Here is a 7,399-nt window from a genome sequence, read left to right on the forward strand (position 1 = left end):
TAACGATGTCCCCCAGGGCTGAATGCTCATAGGCGGAGACACGGTTTAGGAGTATATTTCAGTAATGACACCGAATCACTAGTCTTGACAGGAAGGAGAAGACACGGTGTAGGGGCTCCAGCAGCGAATCAGGCAGACAAGCGGACTGTATTCCAGGAAGGAGGGGAAGAGAGGCGGTAAGGAGGAGGGTGCCTCCAGGCAGGGAAGGGAGAACTTCTGGAAAAGCCCAGGGGTAGGAGGAAACAGGGTGGCTGATAATGGTTGGGTTGTGGTAGGCGTGGAGGGCGTGGAGTGTGGGGGACGTGGAGGGGGAGTGGTGTGAAAAAAAACAAAAACTAAGAACAAGGGCTAGATGGTGCAGGACAGCTAGGTCAGGAGTGTGGACACTCCAGATGGCCAGGAGTGGAGTCTCTGAGTGAGACAAGGAAGGAAAGAAAAACTGGATCGGTGTAGGATAAAAATGACAAAGAATTGCTAGAAGCTTTGCCTTCCCAACCTATATTCCTTCCCATTGTTCTACAGTCAGTGGGTTCGTGTGTGTGTGTGTGTGTGTGTGTGTGTGTGTCAGAAGGGAGGGGGGAAGGAGTAGTGGTGCCCTTGTAAACACAGAAGAATTCTCTTCCCAAACCTCAGAGGCCCTACTCACAGGAGGAGTTCAAGAACCCATCCCTCACTCCCACTCCCACCCCCTTCCAACTCCCTCTCCTGCCCTCCTGCCTTTCTGCCATTGGCCAAGGAGGGCAGTGGGGCGGAGCTATGAGAAGCCCAGGGTCAGAGCACTTGGGGGGGCTCCCTCCACTCTCTTAGAAGCCCGCTGTGCCTGGCAATGATTTCCCTCCTCTTTGCCTCTCAGACTAGAGAAAGAACATGTTGCTCTCCTTTGTCTCCCATAAGTTTGGTGTTACTTTAGGAGAGATCCGCCTTAATATAGCACTCAGCCTCTTTGAGGTAATTACGGAGCTGAGGAAACATTACTGCAAATCCCCAACCACCACGTTCCTTCACACACTGCTTCTTCCCAGAATCAAAAAGATTGCTCACATTTTTATGCAAATGGCTTGTCTCTCCTAAAAATGAAGGTACCTTTAGATTAATTAGCACTCCAACTAACCCCAACATCGGTATTCCTTTCTTGGGCCTCCTACGGTATCGTCAAGGATTTTGTCTTGCTTGGGTCCAAGGTCAATACATGTAGAACCAACAGTCAAGAGCTCAAACAACACACTGGATAAATCCACAACGCATACATTCTGGTGTGAATTAAATCTAATACTGTGTGTAAAATTTCCTGTGTAGTATCTTAGCGCAATGCATTACATCTATTAGCAAGAGAAGCTATAACAAACCCAGCGACTATTTGAAGAAGCATTTAAAAGGCCAGGATGTAGAAACGTGCTCTGTAATCTAGAGAGAGAATTATTCCGCCGTGAACGGGCTTCATTATCTTTCAAGGCTAGTGATCCCGTCTCATTACTGAAATATACATTCTGAATAGATTGGTACTAACAGAATGTTCCATGGAGCATCACTGAAATATAACATGAAAGCATGGTTTTCATTAAGAGCCATCTATTTTAGGAGGGAGGGGAGAAAATAGTTCATTGATCGTGGTCAGGAAAACAAAAAACAAAGAAACCCAACCCTTTCCTTCTGCAGAGCATTATACCTATTCTTAATTTAGTCTCGAGTTCTACACAAAGTCAAACTTGCACTATTAAAAGACATCAGCCTTAGTTTTACTAACCTATCGTTGACATTAGGAGTCCTGGAGGCACAGCCTGGGAAGTGCTGGGCTGCCAACCACAGCCAGGTGGGCAATCTGACCCATCAGGCAGTCCGAGAAAGATGAGGCTGTCTGTTCCCGCAGAGGGGGGGTGGGGTTTGGTTGATGGGTTATAGGTTGGGCTACTAACCACCAGGTTAGCAGTTCGAAACTTCCAGTGGGTCCATAGGAGAAAGGCGAGACTTTGTAGCTTTGTAAAGAGTTACTGTCTCAGAAACCCACAGGGGTCCTTTTACCTTCTGGTGTAGGATTTCTACGAGTTGGAATCCACTAGTTGACAGTGAGTTTGGTTTTGTTTCTTTGGCTGTTCTCATAGAGATGTACCGTTTCAGAAACCCTAACCAGCAGATCTTTTCTGCCCTGTGGAGTTGCTGAGTCGGCAGTGGGTTTTATTGATCCTCCTGGAGTCCATATGCACCAATAGATCTGAAAGGACAGATCCTAAGAGACAGGCTTCTTCCTTCCCTGGGAAATCCGTTGGGCTTATTCTTTCTATTGGTGATATATCTATCCCTGGATGCCACCCTCCCCCCAGACCAGAATCCTCTGGGGGCAGGATCTTGTCCTGTGGCACGCCCCCCCCCCCCCCCACAGTGTTGTGGGCTTCAAGGACATTCAGGATACAATTGGTTAAAGACCAAAACGTCATACTTAATCCTCTGAACAGTGTAGCCAGAATAAGGGCAGGGGTTTGTCCCTCCCATGCCTGCAAAGGTCCCCAGAGGAGGTTGGGAAGGAAATCAGGTGAGGATCCCTTAACTGAGCATGTTCCAATTCAAGCCCCTCAGCCAAGTGGGAGGGACAACTGGGCAGCCCAAAATAGACCCAGGCCCATGACATCACCCAGGTGGGTTTAACACAGCTATGGGGTTAAGAAATACCATCAGCCACGCCTCCCCAGCCAGCGAACTGAAATGCTCTGGAGGCTGAACGGCCATTCTCTTTCACTCCTGGTCAGTGGCAGGTCGGAGGGGGAGGTCTCTTCTCATTTATACCTCACCCCAACACACACACACACACACATCCCCTCCTGCTGCGCCTCGTTGTCTCTGGCCTCAGCTCCGCATGTGTGGGTGCGCTGTCCCACGAGGTTGCTCGTGCCCAGTTGTGAACCCCAGAGCAGTTTGGCACGCTTTCCCGAAATAGACTCTTTGGAGACTCTAAACCCTGAAACTTGTCTGTCCCTCATAAAAACCCACTAGGATTACAAATGGGCTTCGGCAGGAAGTCTTTCTTATGCGAAGCCAAGAATCAAGGTATTACCCATTGGAGAAACCTCACAGTACTAACTCAGATGTTTCAAGGAGATTAACTGTTGAGTTTCCTAAGAAATGTGGAAAGTGGACACTTGCAGGCTAGGTGAGAACTGGCCGCAGGTCACATGGCTCAGTGGGACTGTCCACCACGACGGGATTTCATTCTTTAGCAGTTGTGGGGCCGAGACCCCCCCTGGCTCTCAGTACTCAATCCACAGAGAGGTCCTCAATGCCCACTCTTTTCACCCTCACCCCCTCCTAGCTGATGCCCTTCATCAATCACATCATCTTCACAACACCCTGACTGTCTATTTCCCCTACTCCAATGTAACCTCTATCAAGACAGACCAGGCCTGCCTGGATCCTCTGCATGCTGTCTCCTAGCACAGCACATGTCAAATGAATGAATGAATAATGAGACAAAGAAAGGCCATCTAACCTCCTGCTCTTGCTAGCCATGTCCTCAGAATGCCTGGCTCGTGCTGTGGTGAGGGTCCTCGCTCAAGCACCTCAGAGGGTGAACGCTGAGGTCTGATAGTATGAACAGACGCTAATGTCAAGGCTGTGAGACTCCACCATGACATAATGCCAGCCTGTTGAGTGGGACTCGTGCCTCCTGAACCAAACCTTTTAGAGAAAAGGGATACGTATATAGGACCAGCAGGGCCCAGGGCCAGGGTGCCTTGATCCCCACACCACTGAGCCAGACGGTAGGCAGAGCAAGTAACCTTCCACCCCGGTTCTGTTCCACTGACCCAGGGCCTGGAGGATAAGTGGCGGGAAGTCGGGTGTCGCTTGGGGGCTGTCATAAGACTAGAGACAGCTGCTGGAGGTACCTCCTGACACAGCGGATGCCAGGCTTTGTTTTTGCGTTTTTATCTCCCAGATGAATCATCACACATTCTGTGCAGTGCAGCTCGGGAAAGAAAAAGGTGTGGGCGAGAACAGAGATGCTAACACTCCAGAGCCTGTAAAGGAAGTAGCTGCCAGAGAGGTGGAAAACCCTGTGTTTAACCGGGGTCTGGCTGGAAGCCATTGGCCGAGAAACTGAAAGTTCCTCTGAGCACACACCACAGGGGCTCGGGAACCTCACCTGTGCCCGAGCCTCCTGCGTAGGGCATACAATGGCAGCACCCTTGAGAAACGCAGTGTAGGCACAGGGAAACACCCTTGTCAAGGGCAGGCTGTGCCAACCTTGAGAAATCATCTTCCCCTGCAGACTTTCACACTCACAGAATGCCTAACCTTTCCAGGAGAGGAACTTCCCATTTTCATACAGCCCCTGGGGTCAATTGTCTACACAACCACACTCAGGTGCATGTATCCCATGCGCACTGCGAATGAGTTCACTGTCCACATCGATACACTTCAACCTCACCTCCGGTTCAGTCTGCCTCAGTTAACTGAGGATCGCTGTTAACTCACCTCACAGCTCTGTAGGCACAACAGAACAAAAGGCTGCCCAGCCCGCAACATCCTCACAGTGGTTCTGTGCCAGAGCTCACTGTGGTAGCCACGGCACGGAGGGCCTTCCTCTGCTTTGCTGCCCTTCATGATGTCCTCCTCCAGGGACTGGCCTCACCTGACATTCTTAAGAGCAGAAGTGCGCGAAGGGTGAAGTCATCAGAATCAAGTGTAGTTCCCCAGTCGCTGCGTTGACGGACTCACGGGGACCCGTGTGGGCCGAGCAAACTCACGCTCCCCGGGATTCCCAATGGCGGTCTTGCACGAGGTGATTGCCAAGCCTGTCTTACGAGGTGCCTCTAGTGGACTTGCACTGAGCACTGAGCTTGCAGAACTGCACCCTCCGGGAACCCTCGGAATCCGGGAGAGCACCCTTCAGGACCCCACCCCAGGCCCCCTGGGTCAGAATCTCTGAACTGGGGGCCCCTAAGGTTGCCTGTTGCAATCACCGTGAGGAAGTTCTACTCAGAACAAATGATTTCTGACGGAGAACTTCAAGTTTCGAAAAGCCTCGATGAAGAAAATGCAAGATAGGGAAAAGTTCTTTCCAGCATTTTGGAAAGACACCAACATAGGATTTTAGACGTTTTCTTTTCTTTTCTTTTTGTATGTAAAGCTCTCCTTGCAGGGCAGAAGCGTTCTATTCACCCACTCCCCAGGAGAAAGGAGGAGAGGAGGCTGGAGAGGCTGAGGATGCAGGCCACGCTGTGCTGGCCGTAGCCACAGGGCAGCTAGCCCTGTGCTCATTCTGTAGCGTAGACCTTTGAACACGCACAGTGGGTGGGGACCCACTCGTGTGCACGGAACAATCGCAGGCATGTGCCCTCCCTGAAACACAGACGAGGAGCACTGAGCTGCCAGGCCCAAGCGCTGATACAGTCAGGCTGCTGAAGGGGCTTACGGCTGTTTTCCTAGAGAGGACGTAAGACCAAATGCTTAGGAGAGCCATTCTTAAGGGCCCTGTAGACCAAGGCAAGACATGGGAGCATCATACAATTACCAGGTAGAAAGCCATCTAGGGCTTTTGATGGACAGAGGCTGGAATCAAACAGCCAAGCCCAGGAGTTAAGGGCATAGACCCTGGAGCCAGGCCACTGCCGGGAGGGGACTCCTGGACCTGCCATGGCCATGTGTGGGACCTTGCGCAGTGCAGCCTCTGTGCCTCGCTTTTCTCACCTATAAAGTGGGGGTCATCCTAGTACTTACCCTATTGGGGTATCTTGAGGACCAATGGGTTTTTGTGTACGGAGAACTTAGAACAGAAAGGGTGTATTTATTAACATAATGACTCCAGATGATGAATTTAAGAAGGAAAGGCTACATGGAAAGAAAAATAAGTGTGAAGATATAGCAGAATCAAAGTCTGTTTTAACTGCTGTTTTATAAAAGCTACGGAGAAATCAACCAGCATAACATGTAAACTGTACCCAGGAGAAGCTTCTAGAAGGACTACAATGATCCCCATGAGGCAAAGGATCTGACTATACAACTGACCTTCAGGACGACGATACGAGGTCATGCAGTTCGAGGTGAAGAGCCTGGGCAACAGGGTCATGGCCTGCGTTTGAATCCCAGCTCTGCCTCCTATAGCAGCGGAGAGTCCTCGGGCAAATGACTTCATCTTTCTCTGTCTTGCTTACATCATCGGTAAAATGGGGGGAAATCACAGGCACCTGCCGGCTAGGGCTGGTGTGAAGATTAAATAAATGAACACACATTTATGCACTATAATAATAACCATGATTATATAAAAATAGGACCTTACACTGCACACGTAATCATGGCACAGAGTGCTGGCCGGGGTTTCTGGCACATATGATGATGATGATGCAAGGGAAATGTTTCCATGGAGTCCCGAAAGGGACAAGAATGAAAGAAACTGGTCATCCGTCTTCCTGCATACTCACACATTCCCTGGGCAGTACTGTGGGTACAGAGAAGAGGTGGTCCCTGCTAGCGTGGAAGACGGGTATTAAGCAGCCAATCACACTCACCAGATGTACAACCAAACCAGGAAGGTACTAGGAAGGAAGACTTCAGGGAGGATGTCTAGCCATCCCCTGCCCCGTATGGTTACGCATGACTCCGCTCCATCCCCAGCACGTGGGGTGGACCACAGAGGAAATGCCAGTTTCCAGGCTCTACAAAAGGGGCATGTGATGTTTGGGACGCTGAGCTGTCCCTGTCCACAAAGTTAGAGAGCTTTGACCTGGGACTCGAACTCACTTTTTACCACTAGCGTGTCTTTCTCCCCACCCCTCGCAGGGTAATGAGGCTGCACTGTGCCCCCTGCAACTTCCCCTTCCTGATTCCAACTCTGGAGATCCATTCTCCCCAGGAGCAGTCACCGCACATGCCTGCCCCAGCAGGCCTGACCCCATGGGACGGCTTCTCCGGATGGTAGGAGGGCCCACTGTCTATGGAGAAACAGGCATCTCAAATCCCAAACCCACCCATGGCCATCGAGTTGACACTGACTCACAGCGACCCGGAGGACAGGGTGGAGCCGCTCCCCAGGGTTTCCAAGAGCACACATCTTTGTGGTTAGCAGGCCGCTGCCTAACACACAGCACCACAAGCCATCCTCATAGGATGGGGTAACGTCAGACAGTGAAAAATCGGAAACCGAAGGCAGGCCACGCTATTAATCAGACCCGCCTTGGTGCCGAATCTGCGGTCCAGAGAGGTCGCTCCGTGGTGTGAGTGTTGGTAAGGGCCAGAGAAACAGAATGAAGGTCATGGCTTTTCAGGAAGAAAATCCTTATCTTTGTCACATGAAGGGGGTCTTAGATGTGCCTCCATAGAACTCCAAAGTTACTGTTGCCCACACACAGAAAACCGGAAACTTAAGGTTCCTGGGCCCATCTGAGGGGCCTTTATTTTTAAAAATGTCCCG

This window comes from Echinops telfairi, unplaced genomic scaffold (assembly GCF_000313985.2).
Source record: "Echinops telfairi isolate 266 unplaced genomic scaffold, ASM31398v2 ScPeMD7_7473;HRSCAF=8511, whole genome shotgun sequence".
Classification (NCBI taxonomy): Eukaryota; Metazoa; Chordata; class Mammalia; order Afrosoricida; family Tenrecidae; genus Echinops; species Echinops telfairi.